Raw genomic sequence first — 18,789 nt, 5'->3', positions numbered from 1 at the left:
GCTGGGTTAATGGCAGCCCCCGACGGATATTCCTCGGTTATGTATTATGGTAAAATTATTATCGCTACATTTAAGTATATTTTCGAGAAACAGACACGTTAGGAAAAAACTGTAAACATCCATATTCATTGTTTAGGTACTTAAGTATATCTATTACCGATGTCTCGAGATATCAACTCTTTTTAGAAAGTATTTTTAAGTCTAATATAATATTTCGTTACATAATAATTGGGTTAAGTCGGGGGTTTTGAGTTATTTTATTCTTTTTCGATGAGATTTTTACCGTCGTGGGTTTTTTCAAAATTTTTAATTTTGCTTATGTAAAGTTTATTGAGCCCTAAACACGATGCAGACGCATATTTTCAGCAAAGCCGTCACATTTGTACAAATAATTGATTTCACATTTTACGTTAATCAGCTTTGACAGATCATGTACCCAAAGTATTATAAGTAGTGTTGTCCTTTGATATCGATAACATAATATTATGTTTGAATGTAACATCTATATGTTGCGTTATTCTATTCACGTTTAATTTATTTTTCGACCTGTTTCCGATTTGGATGAACATTACATAAAGATATTGTATTTTCCAGATTTCCTAAATATCCTAATTTACGAAACAAGAAATTAAGAAACAATTAGATTCAGACCATGAAACGAGATAATTCTCTCTTCTGAAGGACGCCTTCTCCTTATTTAAGCCTGTGCTAATTACATTTCGATGTATCTTGCTTTCTATCGAGCAGGATACCAAACAAAAATATTACATAGAGATGCAGTACCAACAATATTCACTCACATATCTCACATAAGGTGAGTTTAAGTTTAGTTATAAGTTTATAGATAAATTTGCAGCTATTTCGTTTTTGTATTCTACATTAGCATTGTCGTGACGATGAGTCACGATTCTAAATATGGAATGTCACAAGTAGCAACACCGAAACGGAAGCCCGCTAATTTTTCTATCAGTAAGTGAATCTTGTCTATGTCTTAAATCTTGTCGTGACAAGCTCGTTTTCTAAGAAAGTAGTTAAAGTGAGTTTAACTTTTATATGAGTGAAAAAGTGCAGAAAGTCCCGCTGATGCTGTTACTAAAGCTACGTAGTGGTGATATAACTCCCTTTTATAATTCTGACTATAATTTTACTAACGATGATGCCAAATTCTGTTTGATAACTTGTGTTTAAAATGGCCGGCCGGCAATGCGACTTGTAAAGATAGATGAGTACTCAATAAGTAATGCCCACAATTGAAGACGTTGTCTGTATGCATAGCTTGCAATTGTAGAAGCCTTCCTTGGCTACCGTTGTCCAAATGAGTAGCCCGCAATCGAAGAAGTATTTCCTGGCCAGGTTGCATCTAAGAGTATGGTGCACCAAATGTAGAGGCTTTCTTGGCCACGTAAGTGCTGGCGTGCACACTGTTATGAGAGGCTTTCTTGGCCACGTAAGTGCTGGCGTGCACACTGTTATGAGAGGCTTTCTTGGCCACGTAAGTGCTGGCGTGCACACTGTTATGAGAGGCTTTCTTGGCCACGTAAGTGCTGGCGCGCACACTGTTATGAGAGGCTTTCTTGGCCATGTAAGTGCTGGCGTGCACACTGTTATGAGAGGCTTTCTTGGCCATGTAAGTGCTGGCGTGCACACTGTTATGAGAGGCTTTCTTGGCCATGTAAGTGCTGGCGTGCACACTGTTATGAGAGGCTTTCTTGGCCATGTAAGTGCTGGCGTGCACACTGTTATGAGAGGCTTTCTTGGCCATGTAAGTGCTGGCGTGCACACCGTTGAAGAGGTCTTCCTTGACCACCTAAGTGCTGGCGTGCACACTGTTATAAGAGGCCTTCTTGGCCACCTAAGTGCTGGCGTGCACACCGTTGAAGAGGTCTTCCTTGACCACCTAAGTGCTGGCGTGCACACTGTTATAAGAGGCTTTCTTGGCCACCCAAGTGCTGGCGGGCACACTGATGAATAGGGCCTTCTTGGCCACCCAAGTGCTGGCATGCACACTAATGAATAAGTCTTACTCGGCTAACTAAGTGCTGATAAGCACACCATTGAAAGGGTCATGTATAAAAGGGCAATTAACTGACATAAAGTAATACCTAAGAGTAACTAATAAGATCACATATGCTGGTGTTCAGCCAGAGTCATTAAGAGAGATAAGCTTACATTCTGCAGGGTGATGTGTCACCAAGTAGGTGGTAGTTGTATCACCAATCAGTAGTTCATTTATGTTTCTTAAACTTACAGATGGAGAAGTAATCCGTATCCATGAGGTGAAAGGAAAGGTGTAAGGAAAGCCATATTGAGGATCTGATCACTGACATAGGAACCTATGAGTGAGTAAGAGTTACATCCTATCTACACATACTGACTGGTATTCGCGACGTCAGTCTAGTATGTGTGCATTCACATCCCTACAATAGATTCATAATTCTTTGATTATCTATATACATAATTATAGATATACACAAGTGTAAAAGAGTCGTCGCGACAAGCATGGAAAAAATATTTCAATACAATACAAATATTCTCTATTGCACAAAATAATTAGTATGAATAACTATTTTGGTAATTACCTGTGATTATTCCTTCTATAAATAATTAGTATGAATAACTATTTTTGTAATTACCTGTGATTATTCCTTCTATGTGCAATGTGTAAACATGCAATGCTTGTGTATTTGTGTGCTCCACGTTAATATGTGCCATTCTTGCAGGTAAAGTTATAACGACCAGAGCCGACACTATACACTTCTAAAGAAAGTGAACAAGAGGAAATATTTTTTTTTATCACCAAAAGTCGGAATTGTTCAGTGCTTCGTAGTCATTGTATTCTAACTATATTGAATAAAAATCTTATAAAGAAGTATTTGCTTTTATTCTTTAATCGCATTGAGATAATCCCCGAAATATACTATAAGGTCGTCTACTTCTTGTATCGAGAGCCGATTCGATTTCCGGTCAAGTCAATGAAAAACGTGTATTTAATTTTTATAAAAGGGTAGGTATGTGATTTATAGCAACCAAAGGGTGGCCGCAATGTCGTATTAAAATGATACTATAGTATATGTGGACTAGATGGACCGTCCTCGACCTCCTCGGCCATAACACCTTGCGAAATGACATAGATTCAAAAATGATAAATTGACCTTTAACAAGTTTGTCCATGATAATTACGTTGAATAAGTGGTTCTGAATCTGTCACCGCAACGTACGGTTCTTCTTAGGTATCTTTCTATCAGGGTACAAATAGGTATCGTTTTAACTAATTTACTTGTGGTTCTACCCACCCAGGTATGGATACTAGGTCGTTATTTCTGTATTTAATTAATCATTCAATTTGTAATGTATATTTTTTTAGATCTTGGACTAACATGAAATAATATTTAGCCAATAATAATGTCGATAAAGACATGGAACGGCACTAGTGGTTCTGATACAAAAACATATACTATAGGTACGTTTCTATAACAAACCCGCTACACGAGTACAAAAGACGTTACGACGATAGTATATTTATCTCTTTTTAACTTATGACGGCTCACATGAGTGCGAAAGACAAAACCTATGTTTTTCTTTCGTCTTAAATATGCTCCGTCTATTCTATACAAGGTCTTTGGATAAAACCTACGTTATCCGCCATTTTGTAGCGGCCGCCATCTTGGATTTATAATGATAATGAATAAACATAATTGTATTGTCACCAAAATCCAAAGTGTATACAAAATTTCAGATTAATCGGTTGACAGGAAGAGGGTGAAATTTGAATTACTAAATTTGACCCACGAATAAATAAAACAAACGGGGTGAGCTAAATAAAACCGTTTAATAATAGTATTTTATGCAACAGTTGTATAAGAAGGGTCAAAAAATGCGAGTGGCGTGAGTTGCGATGTGAGCCTTGGCGAACATCGCAATAAGAGACGCCACGAGCATTTTTTGACCTAGTTATACAACGTTGCATACAATACTTTTTCTACGACGACGTAATTTTAAATGAAACAAAAATTTTCCAATTTATTTTCCAACGCGCGGGAAAATGGCGGCAAATGTATACTTTTTTTTTATAGTATATCTATGGCACCAAACAAAGTAAAGGTGCCAGTTTCCAGGTCAAAAAAAAAAAAAAAACAACAACAATGCTTTTTTGGCGACATTATAGTACAGTTACACTTTGTAAACAATGCTTTTATAGACCATAGAGCGTACACTTTTTCAAAGAGTTTAATTATGTATGTACTTATATTAGACTTTTTGGTTATTTAAATGCCAGATTAAAGTAGAGTAGTAGAAAAAAATACAAATGCAATCAACCTCGTACATCAAAACATACAAGGAATATTAGGCAAGGAACTTGAAATTGAACTTTTTTTAAACAGTAATTGGTGCTAATTCCTGTAAATACCATCTAATTTTATTTTAAGTTATATCTGTCATTTTCTTATCCGCCGAAAAGGAAAGGGACGGGTAATCGACAAGCATAAAATTTATGGAACACACGTCAATTTTAAGCACAAATCTAAAACAACCGTCTAAAAATTTTACATCAGTCAATAACCGGACACAGTTAGTAGACAGCATGTCAAACGGATTGCATACCAGTGACGTACCTTTTTGATTCGCTCGGGTTATTCATTCATTTACTCATTCTTTCTAAAATTAAGAGCTGTGAATCATCCGTCCCTTTCCTTTTCGACGGATATGAAAATGACGGATATAACTTAAAATAAAATTAGGCGGTGTCTGCAGGAATCGGGGCCATTGTGTTGATATTATGTGCGTAACTGAAAATTGGCTAAAACACATGAGTTCGTACAGCAGGGAGACGGTTATCCGCGGCGGTTCATTAATATTAGCACGTAATTGTTTAAAATATAAGGAACGAACGGATATTGTAAGTCTCTCAGTTGAGCGAACTGTTGAGCTAGCCTGTATTGAACTCAGCCGGCTTATTGTATTGAGCGTATACAGACCGCCCGCTTCATCTTATAATATGATCTATTTGAGAAAGTTATTGATGAAGCTTTATGCAAATCCATACTAATATTATAAATGCGAAAGTAACTCTGTCTGTCTGTCTGTCTGTTACTCTTTCACGCCTAAACGGCTGAACGGATTTTGATAAAATTTGGTATAGTGATATAACCTAGAAATGGTCATAAGCTATAAATAATCATGACATCGTTCTTAGGTTTTTTTTTTTTTTTTTTTTTTTTTTTGACTAATGTCATGGGCGATAGGCTGATCCCTTATCACCATAAGGTTCATCATATCCAGCTAAGGATATCGTATCAACAGTGGCTGCAAGTTGTCTTTGATTACTTGTGGCTCTGCCCACCCCATTAGGGATTACGGGTGTGAGTTTATGTATGTATGTAATAGATTTTTATAAAAAAACGGTTTTAAGATCAAAATGATCACGTCATCGTACTTAGGGGGTAGGAAATAGGCAGAAAACTTAATTGAGTTAGTGTTTTTTTATGGCTTTTGCTGGGAGTTTTGCTCTATCATGCCTAAACGGCTGAACGGATTTTGATGAAATTTAGTTACGTGATAGATAGTAACCTAAAAAAGGATATGGGCTATTAATATTCATGCTATCGTACTTAAGGCGTAGGCAGTAGGCAGAAAACTAATTAAGTTAGTGATTTTTAATCGTTTGTTTTAAAAGTTTACCTCATTCACGCCTTAACGTCTGAACGGATTTTTATAAGACTTGGTTAATTTAAAGATAGGATCCTAGGCACGGACACAGGCTACTTTTTACGGCGAGAAAATACCTCATTCTCGCGGAAATCTAGATTTCGTGATCGTGTCAAGAAGCGCATGACGCCATAGCTACTGGAATGATTTTGATGTTTTTTATTTTTAAACTGAGTGTCACTAAGTCTTCAAGTAGGTATTTGATCACTTTCCTAACATAGAGGGTAAGTAGGCGCCATAATTTAGGGAATTTATGATAAAAATTTGATGCAACTGTCTTTATTTAACAGTTATATCTCATTCCTACAGTAACCTACACACAGCTATAGCTAGCTATCTACAACATTAAAACTCTTTCTAGAATCACAATATTACGCCAATTTATTGATCTGATTTGTATACGTTTTTTTATTCAACTGACTGTTACAATACAGATAAAATCTAATTATTTACACCATATAATTAATATAGTATCTACTACATAACTAGCTACTACGCTTTAAACTTGAGGAGGTAATTAGATAGACATTTATACGAACTTTAAGCCCAGTAATCAATCAAAGTAATAAGTTAATACTCTTTAGACAAAGAAACGGATAGGTAATCAGTTCGTCAACGAAATTATAACACCTACACATAGTTTGTTTACTATTCAACGAGGGAAAATAGTCCTTACTAATATTATAAATGCGAATGTAACTCTGTGTCTGTCTGTTACGCTTTCCCGCTTAAACCTCTCAACCGATTTTGATTAAATTTGGCACAGACAATCTTTAGACCCTGAGAAAGAACAGAGGCTACCTTTTATTGCAAAAAAAAAGGGACGAAGACATTGAAATAGGGCTTGAAAGGTTGTATGGGATATTTTCATTTTAAAAGATAAAACCATGAAACTTTGTATTTAAGCACTTGATAAGAAATAATTAAACATTTGTTTTAGCGTTTCTGAAATTTCGACCAGTGAGGGGGTGAAATGAGGGTTGAAAGTTTGTATGGAAGTTCGTCATTTTTGGGGATAAAACCATGAAACTTTATATTTAGGAACTTGATAAGAAATAAAAAAACAATTTGTTAAAGCGTTTTTGAAAATTCGATCTGTGAGTGGATGAAATAAATGTTATCCTAGGTCTACCCCTTCCTCTCTTCCCTTCAATTTTTCCTTCTATAATGTTTGTTACAAACATTATAGAACACACACACACATACACATACATTACATTACATTTATACATTACATACGTTACATTTATGAAACAAATAAAAGAGAAGGTGCAGGTCGTGTCGTATCGGGAGGTGAAGGTTTTGGCGGGAAGAAGAGAGGAATGGCGGTTACTCCACCGACAAGAGCGCAGCTCTTAAATAGAGAGAGAGAGAGAGAGAGTGGATGAAATAGGAATTGAAAGTTTGTATGAAGTTCGTCATTTTTCAAGAATAAAACATTAAATTTTGTATTTAGGCACTAAATAACAAACAAAAAATCGTTTGTTCTAGCATTCTGAAATTTTTAGTAGTGTGGGGGTGAAATACGGGTTGAAAGTTTGTATGGGTATTCGTTATTTTTGAAGATAAAACCATGAAACTTGGTACGTAGGTCTCTTAGGATGTGCAGAGTTTTTCAACAAACGGAATTCCCGAAATTCGAACGGAACGGAACGGATTCGGAACGGGAACTACGAAGCCAAACTTTTTGTATATACAAAATCTTAACCACTGAACCTAGGAACATGATTTATAGGAAAAAAAATGGCTTTTGAAGATGAAGTTCCTTTTAACGAATACTCTGCGGGACTCTGCCGTCGGTCGTCGTTCGTCGTCGCGCACATTCGCCGAAGTGTGGCGGCAGTCAACGGCGCTGTCGTGTGGTGGGGGAGCGCACGTGGTGTATACGTGGCCTGCTCGCGAGTGTCGAGTCCAAACAATCTCCACATTTTACTAAATAATAACAAAACAGCAAACGTTGTGTACAAAAAAGTTTTAAATTAGGTCATTTTAAAATATTTTTGTACACAACGTGATGCTGGCCCCTGTAAGTGTCTCCTGGACATAAGGGACCAATAAATGTTCCTAGGTACTTTCTGCCACTCAATGGAATACATAGGTTCTTTATACCTACTGTAAACAGATATTTTTTTTATTTTTTTTTAAATATACCTACTTTCTTTTCAGAACCAACCCGAATAACGTCACAGTCCGCGAAATGTATCGATAATATTTTTAGTAACTTGAACCTTGTGATAAATTAATAATTAATAAATTAAAGTCAGATTACTGTGGTCAACAAATATCTTTCAACTTATTTGTTGACCGCTCACTGAAAAAGGATGTTACATGCAATTATACTCGCTCCTTGTTCGAGAGGTATTTAACAGTATAGTCTACGTCTTATGCTCCAGCATCGTCACAATTTTCAAAGCTCATATCCAAAGCTAAAAAAAAGTTAGTTTCCCGCTTCCTAAACGCAGCTATCAACTAAAGTCATTACGGTTTTTGTGCACCGGCGCGTCACTTCGCCTCCGTAAATAAACAGTATTATTTTAAACTAATTGAAAACTAATATTTAACACAAAAACATGATTTTTGTAGTGCGAAAAATCTGTTACTTACATAATCAAGTGCTTTTTTCTTTAAAAAAGCTAGAAACAGTACCAAAGAAAAAATGTGGATGACGACGAGCGTAAGTTCTTTTTGATAAAACAAAATGTGGATTAAACTGGTAAGTCTTAACATTATCCATCTACTAAAACAAGAGAAGATATAATTATGATCAATTCAATTTTATTCCTTTTATTGTCGAAAACTAATTACTTTTTTTGAGGTTAAAATCCTAACATTCGAAGGAGTAACTTAAGTCGGTACTTATTAGTAATAAAATAAAAGTAACTAGTTTTATTAACAGAAATAATAATAATATTAAAATTGTATCGTGTTCGTGTTATAACAGTGATTTAAAAGTTATACTTTATTCCGATGTTGTTGTTGTTTAAATTCGCCTTATATAAGGCAGGCAAAGATCTGTATAGTCCATACAGTCTTGACTTTAGTAATTTAATATTCGAAAATCACGATCAAAATAGGCCTAAGCCTTGTCTTCAGTCCCTGATTACCGCGTTTTCAAAAAAAAAAAATTAAATGACAATGGGCACTTTTGTATGAAACTTGGTCCAAGAACCTCCACTGATGAGACTTATATGTAATGAAAGCTTATGCTTTCCCTATGATTCTGGCAAAGTTCTATCAGATTCTGTCCCGGGGTTCTTTTTTTACGGCCATGTTTGTCCTGGCTAAAAATGTGATAAAATACAGTGGGAGCTAAAATCGACTCAAGATTTGTTGCTGGATAACTAAGTCTACATAAATAATTATGTATCATATTGTATATCATTTTAAAGAGGATCTTTTCCAGAATCCGAAACATAAAAAAAAAACAAAAAAAAATCTTTTTGTAAACGAATTATAGTCAATTTATATCTGCAGCGCCATTGTTTCTCGGTAGCTAAGTTCAAGTTTCATGCCTTTTACCCCTTCCAAAAGTATCTTACCGATTTTTTTTATATTGCTTCCGGAATTTGATCTGAGTGATAATAACAAGAAAAATAAATAAACACCTCTCCGATAGAGACCGGCTAAGCTATTGCCTATTGCAAGAAATCGTCATCATTAGCAAGTCATTACGGTATTGCATATTATAAGCTTATCAGCAACTTGGAACTTGTTCCAAGAACCTCCACTGGTGAGACTTGCATGTAATGATAGCTTATACTTGTCCTATGATTCTGGCAAAGTTCTATCAAACTCTGCCCTAGGGTTTTTTTACGGCCATGTTTGTCCTGAGTGTACAGTAGTGGACTGCAAAATCACCTCAGGATTTGTTGTCGAAAAACTATTTAACAAATCTATATACATAATTATATATCATAATGTATATCAATTTTAAAGGGGAAGGTTATCAGAATCAGAAACACAAATAAAAAAATGCATTAAGTATGTAAACGACTTTTAGCCAACTCACGTCCGTAGCACCATTTTTCTCAGCAGCTACGTACGAGTTTCGCGCCTTCCAACCTTTCCAAAGAAGCCCAATCATTTTTACCGACTTCAAAAAAGGAGGAGGTTCTCAATTCGACCGTATATTTTTTTTTTTTTTTTTTTTTTTTTTTTTTTTTTTTTTTTTTTTTTTTTTATGTTTGTTCGGGCATATCTTCGTCGTATATGAACCGATTTTGATAATTCTTTTTTTGTTTGAAAGGAGATATACCCAAGGGGGTCCCATGTCAAGGAAGTCAGGATCTGATGATGGAAGACCAGAGAAATCGAGGGGAATTTTCAAAAATCGTAGGAGCGACTAGTGCGTTTGTAAAGTCATATTGATCGGATCGATCTTTAGGCTTCGGGAAAACTTCCCGGCCTTCGAAAACTGGTCAGCATCAGGGAGATACCCTATGGCCTGGCAAAACTATACAACCTGGAGCAATTTTTCTTTCACGAAACGTATTTAAATCTTGATCAAATCCAATCGCCGGTGCAAAAAAACAAAATGGCGGAAAAAAAAGATGGCCGCCATACAAAATTTTGTCGATTTTGGAAGAAGCCCGTTTGGGTAAAAATAATGTATGGGGCGCTTACTCAAAACGTCATGTAGAGTACGGAAATACTTTCTGATCACCAAAAACTGCTCCGCATCAGAGAGATACTCTACGGCCTGGCAAAACTATCGCACGTGAACCAATATTTCTTTCAGAGCACTTATTTAAATCTTGGTCAAATTCCATAGCGCGTAAAAAAAAACAAAATGGCGGAAAAACAAGATGGCCGCCAATTTTGTTTTTTCAGAAAATGTCTCGGGATATAAAATATATATCGGGGTTGTGGTCGGATCGTCATGTTAAGTATGGAAATACTTCCCGATTTAAGAAAACTGCTCCCAATCAGGGAGACATCCTACGGCCTGGCAAACCTATTGCACCTGGATTTTGTTTGTTTCCACGACACCCATTTAAATCTTGGTCAAATTCTGTCGCCGGTGAAAAAGAACAAAGTGGCGGAAAAACAAGATGGCCGCCATACGAAGAGGGACAGTTTCGAATAAACAGGACACGCGAGCTGCTTTAGCAGCGAGCGAACCACGCGAAATCTACTGTATCTATATGTATGCGTGAGTGTGTATGATAGCAGCTTCCACTGACAACCACATGTGTGTATGTACACATACACATGTGTGTGTGTGTGCGTGTGTGTGCGCGCGCGCGCGCGTGTGTGTGTGTGTGTGTGTGTGTGTGTGTGTGTGTGTGTGTGTGCGTGTGTCTGTGTGTGTGCGTGTGTACGTGCGCGTGTGCTCGTGTGCGTTAGCGCGTGTGTGAGTGTGTGTGTGTAAACATGTTCATCAATAATAATTGTGATCACTACTAATAATATATTATATTATTATATATGAATATAAATCAGAAAATCTGTCTGTCTGCATCCTTGCTCGGCTGCATCTTGCTAACCTAACCTAACCATCACTTAAAATCGTAAAATAAAATAAAATTTTTAACAAAAAAAAACCGACTTCAAACGCAAAACTAAAAAGCAATAAATAAATTTACTTCGCACAAAGTAATTAGTACGTATTTTCAATTAGTTAATTATTTTATAATTCTGAAGTCGGTGCCAAGTAAATGCTACAACAAACCTACTACAATATCAAATTACTATGTACACAAAATATTGTTTAATACCTATATCAAAGCAATTACAAAACAATGTCAAACAAAAAATTACAAAACAATCAGTATTGAAAAATATATGAATCGGTACTTCGTTGTAGCATTTCCTTGGCACCGGCTTCAGATTTATAAAATAATTAACTAATTGAAAATACGTACTAATTACTTTGTGCGAAGTAAATTTATTTATTGCTTTTTAGTTTTGCGTTTGAAGTCGGTTTTTTTTTTGTTAAAAATTTTATTTCCTTCTTCTGATATTGCATTCTTAACCTGACAAGACTAAGTGACAACAACAAGAAATAAAATAGATACCATTCCGATAGAGGCCGCGTAAGCTATGGACCTATTGCAAGATAACGTACTCAAACGCTAGTCATTATAATCCAACAGACGTAACATGATTAGAATGCGGGAGGACGCAAATGTAGTATGTTTTCTTTCACCACAATCTTGTTTTATTAATCCAGGCTTATATATTGTCTTATAAACAATGCCGAATGGTACAACAAACGTATCGTAAACGTAAGGTTGCCTGGTAGTAATTGCTACCTTGGCAATAAAGCCGCCTTTTGCACCAGTTATTGCCTGAACTTGTTTAATAAATGTGTTTCTTTTGTATACAATAGAGTCATTGTATTGCATCTTGATTAGAATGACTTATTTCTTGTTTCTCTCGTACTAAGCTGTATACTGTTAGTGTTAAAGAGACACATATTTCGTCTCTTTCGCATAAGGCGATGTACTACATTTCCGTCCCGCCGCATTCTAATCATGTTACGTCTGTTGGATTATAATGACTAGCCTTTGAGTACGTTATCTTGCAATAGGTCCATAGCTTACGCGGCCTCTATCGGAATGGTATCTATTTTTTTTTTTTTAATTTTTTTTTTCTTTGTTGTCACTTGTCAGGTTAAGAATGCAATATCAGAAGAAGGAAAAAAATGATTAGGCTCCTTTGGAAAGGTTGGAAGGCGCGAAACTCGTACGTAGCTGCTGAGAAAAATGGTGCTACGAACGTGAGTTGGCTAAAAGTCGTTTACATAATGCATTTTTTTTATTTGTGTTTCTGATTCTGATAACCTTCCCCTTTAAAATTGATATACATTATGATATATAATTATGTATATAGATTTGTTAAATAGTTTTTCGACAACAAATCCTGAGGTGATTTTGCAGTCCACTACTGTACACTCAGGACAAACATGGCCGTAAAAAAACCCTAGGGCAGAGTTTGATAGAACTTTGCCAGAATCATAGGACAAGTATAAGCTATCATTACATGCAAGTCTCACCAGTGGAGGTTCTTGGACCAAGTTCCAAGTTGCTGATAAGCTTATAATATGCAATACCGTAATGACTTGCTAATGATGACGATTTCTTGCAATAGGCAATAGCTTAGCCGGTCTCTATCGGAGAGGTGTTTATTTATTTTTCTTGTTATTATCACTCAGATCAAATTCCGGAAGCAATATAAAAAAAATCGGTAAGATACTTTTGGAAGGGGTAAAAGGCATGAAACTTGAACTTAGCTACCGAGAAACAATGGCGCTGCAGATATAAATTGACTATAATTCGCTTACAAAAAGATTTTTTTTTGTTTTTTTTTTATGTTTCGGATTCTGGAAAAGATCCTCTTTAAAATGATATACAATATGATACATAATTATTTATGTAGACTTAGTTATCCAGCAACAAATCTTGAGCCGATTTTAGCTCCCACTGTATTTTATCACATTTTTAGCCAGGACAAACATGGCCGTAAAAAAAGAACCCCGGGACAGAATCTGATAGAACTTTGCCAGATTCATAGAGAAAGCATAAGCTTTCATTACATATAAGTCTCATCAGTGGAGGTTCTTGGACCAGATTCGCCCATTCTCCTTTGTTTCTTTTCCTAATTCGTGATCTTGACTTATGTTGCGGCTGATAACTTACTGTCAGGGAATGAAAAGAGCCGTTTTATAATAAAACGAAGAGAACCAGTGAAATATAACCGCAGAAAGGCATAGAAAAATAAATAATAAACATAGAAATAATTTGACAAGTTCAGATAATTAGATGACAGAAGCACTTCACGTTTACCCTGTTCATCAAGAAGTACCTATGAGACAGTAGTACTCGATATCACAGAGGTCATCTACACCATTGGTAGACAAGAGACATAACTTATTCAAGATAACACTTAAAACATTTAGAGGATTATAATTGGTTCACTGCAAGATAACCATACTTAAAAATGATATTATATTATTAGTTGTACCCCCGAAGCACTAAACCTCAGAAACCACCGACCCTATATAAGGCGTCGAGACCGGTGAAACTTTTTCATTTCTCTGCGAGCGCCTGCGACGTACACAGCTTAAGAGGACTGTAGTGTGTTACGTAATCCGGGTCACGTGAGCCATTTTGTTTTGTTTTGTAAATTGTTATTTTCATAATTTTCTTTATTTATTTGTAAAGTTATGTTCTATGAAAGTGGGTTGTGACGTTTCTCGAGTAATTTGTGAAGATTGTTTTAAAATGTTAAATAAAGAGATTAGGGTTTTTGTTTGATTATTTTTTTTTATTTTTATTTCACTTTTGATCCTAAGATCAGAAGTGGGATAAAGGACTTGTTAACGCCCATATAAGAAACAAATCTACCCACATCTTTTTGATATCTTTTTCTCACAATTTATTTTTGTTGTTGTTGTTTTCGTGAAACCTTTTTTTTCTGATTTTATTACGTCATTTCTCATACACCCGCCATGCGGATTAGATCTCGTAATCGCTCGGGAACGCGATCACAAAATGGCTCGCGTTCTCGCTCAAGGCGTCGTCGCCGTTATTCAAGCAGATCGCGTGACCGTTCGCGAAGTAGATCGCGATCATGGGAATATTTTAAACGGATATTAAGAAGGCTGCGTAGCCCATCCCGCGGTGATCGTTCGCGTCATCAGTGTTCGACACGTATGTTGCGAAGTCGTTCTCGTAGTGTAAGTTCGCGCCGTTCTCGTACTAGTCGCCGTTCACGTACTCGTCGTCGCTCGCGTTCCGGCCGTAGCCGAAGTCGCCGTCCAGTAGACGACCGCCAGCGTTCACGCAATCGTAGCATATCACGACATACTCCACCGTTAGAGGCTCGGTTATCTAACTCGAGGGTGACTACCGCGCTTAGGTCGTCAACGTCATGTAACGAATCAAATGTAGCACCACCGTCGGAGAATACTCCGATTCCAAATAATGACTCTAACGTTCGCGGCATATCTATCGTGTCAACCGCTCAGCGCTCTGAGGCGTCCACCCTCGCACAGGCTTTAGTTGAAGTAATTAAGTCCGTACAGCCTGTTAGGTCACACAATTACTTTGTGTCCAATTTTGATCCCGCTATTAATAGTATCGAGACCTGGTGTGATGAGGTGGACCGCGCCAGAGACACTAATGGTTGGTCCGACCATGAGTGTCTATCACGCGTCGCATCATGCCTCAAAGGCGATGCAAAAGTATGGTTATCTGAGTGGGTCACCAACGACAGGACGTGGTCAAATTTCAAAAGGGAATTCAAACCGCTATGCCCCAGTAAACTTGATTTTGCCAACATTTTATTTGAAACCATGAAAACGACGTCAGATCAGTATAGTACGTATGCGGAGTATGCTCGACGGACACTTTTGCGTTTAAGGGTAGTTCAGGGTCTTAGTGATGAACTGAGAACGCTCATAGTCATTCGCGGTATCGACAGCCCTCAAGTACGCGCAGCGGCTGCTAATGCAGCGCTGACCCCTGAAAGTTTGGTTCAATTTCTGTCGATCTATGTTAAACCAAACAAGAACAAACAAGATGCGCGTTCTCAGGTCTTACCTAAGAAGCGATTTAATCAAAGTCATCCGAACCGATCGTCTACTAAGTGTTTTACGTGTGGCTTGAAAGGTCACATGAGTCGCGATTGTACTAAGAGATCTACGACTGCATCTGACCCTGCACCTTCCTCCAAACCCAGTACTTCCAGTGCCAGTTGCACATTTTGTAAAAAACCGGGGCATACTGAAGCCAAGTGTTTCGCCAAGGCACGATCAGAGTCCCGTAATCCCCATAGGGTTAATTTGTGTGTTGATCGGTCGTCTCACCCTAACAATGATATAACGACTGCGGTAGTTGAAGGGGTACCAATGGACGTACTCATTGACAGCGGCGCATTGAACATTTCCCTTATCTCTGCAGACGTTCTTAGGCACTTGCCTTGTCAACCAAAACCTAGACGCTGTGTATTAAAAGGTATCAGCGATAAGGAAATAGTGTCTAACTCATACGTTACCACTACAATCGAACTCAAAAATCGAAGCAGAGCTAGTAGTCGTACCCTCATCTTGTATGAATACGTCCATCATAATTGGTACGGACATACTGAACCGAAAAGGGGTGATGTATGTTCGAACCAAAGATGCACAGTATTTGACTCATTCCTCTGATGCGCCTCTATGCGTCAACGCTGTTAAGGTTAATGATGGCATCGAGATAAACACTCAACTTCAGGGCGATGAACGCGAAGCTTTGATGAAGGTAATTAATGAATTTTCCGAGTTCTTGATTTCCGGAACGGCCGCGACTACTGTTAAGACGGGCGAAATGGACATAAAATTAACAAGTTCCGATCCTGTGGTATATAGGCCGTACAAACTCTCTTACCAAGAGAAACTCAAAGTGCGGGAAATTACGAAAGATCTTTTAGACAAGGGTGTGATTCGTAGGTCTCAATCTCAATACGCAAGCCCGATCATACTGGTTAAGAAACGCGATGGATCGGACAGGCTTTGTGTCGATTTTAGGGCTTTAAATCGAGTTACTATCAAGGACAGATACCCTCTTCCTTTGATCGATGACCATATCGATCGGCTAGGTAGTTACAAATATTTTACTAGCCTCGATATGGCCACGGGGTTCCATCAGATCCCAATCAAAGAGGAGTGTATCCACCTCACCGGATTCGTGACACCCGAGGACCACTTCGAATATTTGAAGATGCCGTTTGGCTTAGCCAATATCGTGTACCAACGAATAATTAATGACACTTTACGCGAATTAATAGACAGCGGGAAAGTACTAGTGTACGTAGACGACGTTCTTCTCCTTAGTAACTCAGTTTCTGAGGGCATTGAGCTTTTGCAAAAAGTCTTACGGACGCTGACTGAAGCCGGATTTTCGATAAACTTGCGTAAATGCACATTCCTTGCGACAGAAGTCGAATATCTAGGTCGAGTTATCAGTGAGGGTCAGGTGAGACCGAGTCCTCGAAAAGTTGAAGCTCTGGCTAATTCATCTCCCCCAGACAATGTTAGACAAGTTCGCCAATTTCTTGGCCTCGCGGGTTACTTCCGCCGGTACATAAAGGATTATGCAAATAAGACCGCATGTATTTCCCACTTAACTAAGAAGGGTGTGGAATTTAATTGGGGCCCCGAGCAGGAAGAGGTGCGCCAGAGTCTCGTCAAACACTTAACAGGTGCACCGGTCCTTGCAATATTCGATCCCAAGCTTCCAACTGAAGTGCACTCAGACGCAAGCAGTGCTGGTTATGGGGCGGTTCTTTTACAAACCCATGATGACGGGAAAAAACACGTAGTCGCTTACTTCAGCAAGGTGACTCAGGGCGCAGAAAGCAAGTATCATTCCTACGAGCTCGAAACGCTTGCAGTGGTCAGTGGTGGCTCTGCAGCATTTCAGACATTACCTCGTGGGAATGAGGTTTGTTGTTGTTACTGATTGTAACGCCCTGAAGTCGACTGAGCGGAGAAAGGACTTGCTACCTCGCGTAGCTCGATGGTGGATCTACCTCCAGGATTTCGACTTCACCATCGAGTACCGCAAAGGAACTATGATCCCACACGCCGATTACTTAAGCCGCAATCCAACAGCTCAGGTTAACCAGGTTTCAAGGCCCCGCACCTGGGCCCAAATAGCTCAAGCGGCTGATGATGACACCAAGACTCTCATGCAGAAGCTACAGGAGGGAGAGCTGGATCCCAGTCGGTACGTGGTTCAGAACGACATGCTGTACTACCGTTACACTCCCGTCGGTCAAGAAACAAGACTCCTCTGCTACATCCCCAAGGGACACAGGTTGAGCCTTCTCAGAGTGTTTCATGACGAGCATGAGCATATAGGAGCTGACAAAACCCTGGATCTCATCATGAAGCACTTCTGGTTCCCTGGACTCCGCCAGTTTGTCCAGAAATACATTGCACACTGTCTGGTATGTATCTCCATGAAGCGAGTACCACGAGCGCCACTTCAGAACATCACGTCATGGGAGAAACCAGGTGAGCCCTTCAGCACCGTGCACGTGGATGCTTTAGGCCCTTTACCTCCGTCTGACGGTCACAAGTTTATCCTCATTTTGGTGGACGCTTTTACGAAGTTCACACTGCTCTACCCCATGAGTCGTCAGGATGTGGTCGAGCTGAAGCGGGCAATCACCCAGGCGGTTTCGTTGTTTGGTGTTCCAAAGCTTTTGGTTGCTGACAAAGGGCGAATGTTCGAAGCAAACGAATTCACCACGTGGATAAACGGTTTGGGTTGCGAGGTACACACCATCACACCGGAAATGCACCATGCCAATGGCCAGGTTGAGAGGTATGTGCGAACAGTACTTAATATGGTTCGTATAGAAGTCAACCACAAGAAATCGTCCTGGTCGGAGGTGTTGTGGAGGTTGCAGTTAGTACTCAATGTAACCAAACAGAAAACCACCCAGAACTCTGCACTTAATCTCCTGATTGGTACCGAGGCCACCACTCCAGTCATACAGGCATTGGTACGAGACGTGGCAGCTGACAACATCAGGCCTAATCGAGAAACCTTGCGAGAAATCGCAAGAGATAGATCTCGCCGACTTCTTCGAGACAATCAGGCCAAGCAAGACGAGTACGCTAATCGAAACAGGCGTGCACCCCGAGTGTTCCAAATTAATGACCTTGTTTTTGTAATTAAATATTCCCAGTCAACAGGAAAATTAGACCCGGGGATGCGCGGCCCATACAAGGTCGTCAAGGTGCTGCCGAGTGGCCGGTACGAGCTGAAGCTTCTCAGCGGCGGGTACGGCAAGATCACCCAGGCGGCGGCACAATATATGGTGCCGTGGCGCGGCGAATGGTGCCCCGAGACGTGTGCCGCATTCTTCGATTGTGAGTAATCGATTGTGTGTGATACATCTCAATCAGTCAACTAAGTACTGCTAAGTTTCGTTTGTCAAGATCACAAATAGTGGCTGAACGTAGGAACTATACCTAGAATAGGAATGGGGTTAGTAAAATTGTTTTAATAAATAGCCTTTTTCTTAGAAACTTTTCCAACTTGCTTTCACATAGTAATCCAACGTAGAGCGAGACTGACAAGCAAAACG

The 18,789-nt window shown here is 38.8% G+C and overlaps 1 long non-coding RNA gene across 1 annotated transcript; it reads left to right on the top strand.

Moving 5' to 3' along the window:
* Positions 1–638: 638 nt before the first annotated feature.
* On the top strand, positions 639–2,869 carry LOC126381087 (uncharacterized). Its single transcript, XR_007568672.1, has 2 exons — positions 639–814; positions 2,721–2,869. It is a non-coding gene; the product is annotated as an uncharacterized LOC126381087 (long non-coding RNA).
* The last annotated feature ends 15,920 nt before the right edge of the window (positions 2,870–18,789 follow it).

This window comes from Pectinophora gossypiella, unplaced genomic scaffold (genome assembly GCF_024362695.1).
Source record: "Pectinophora gossypiella unplaced genomic scaffold, ilPecGoss1.1 Pgos_35, whole genome shotgun sequence".
Taxonomy (NCBI): Eukaryota; Metazoa; Arthropoda; class Insecta; order Lepidoptera; family Gelechiidae; genus Pectinophora; species Pectinophora gossypiella.
Note: the sequence above shows the minus strand (reverse complement) of the source record. Positions and strands in the feature narration are given on the sequence as shown.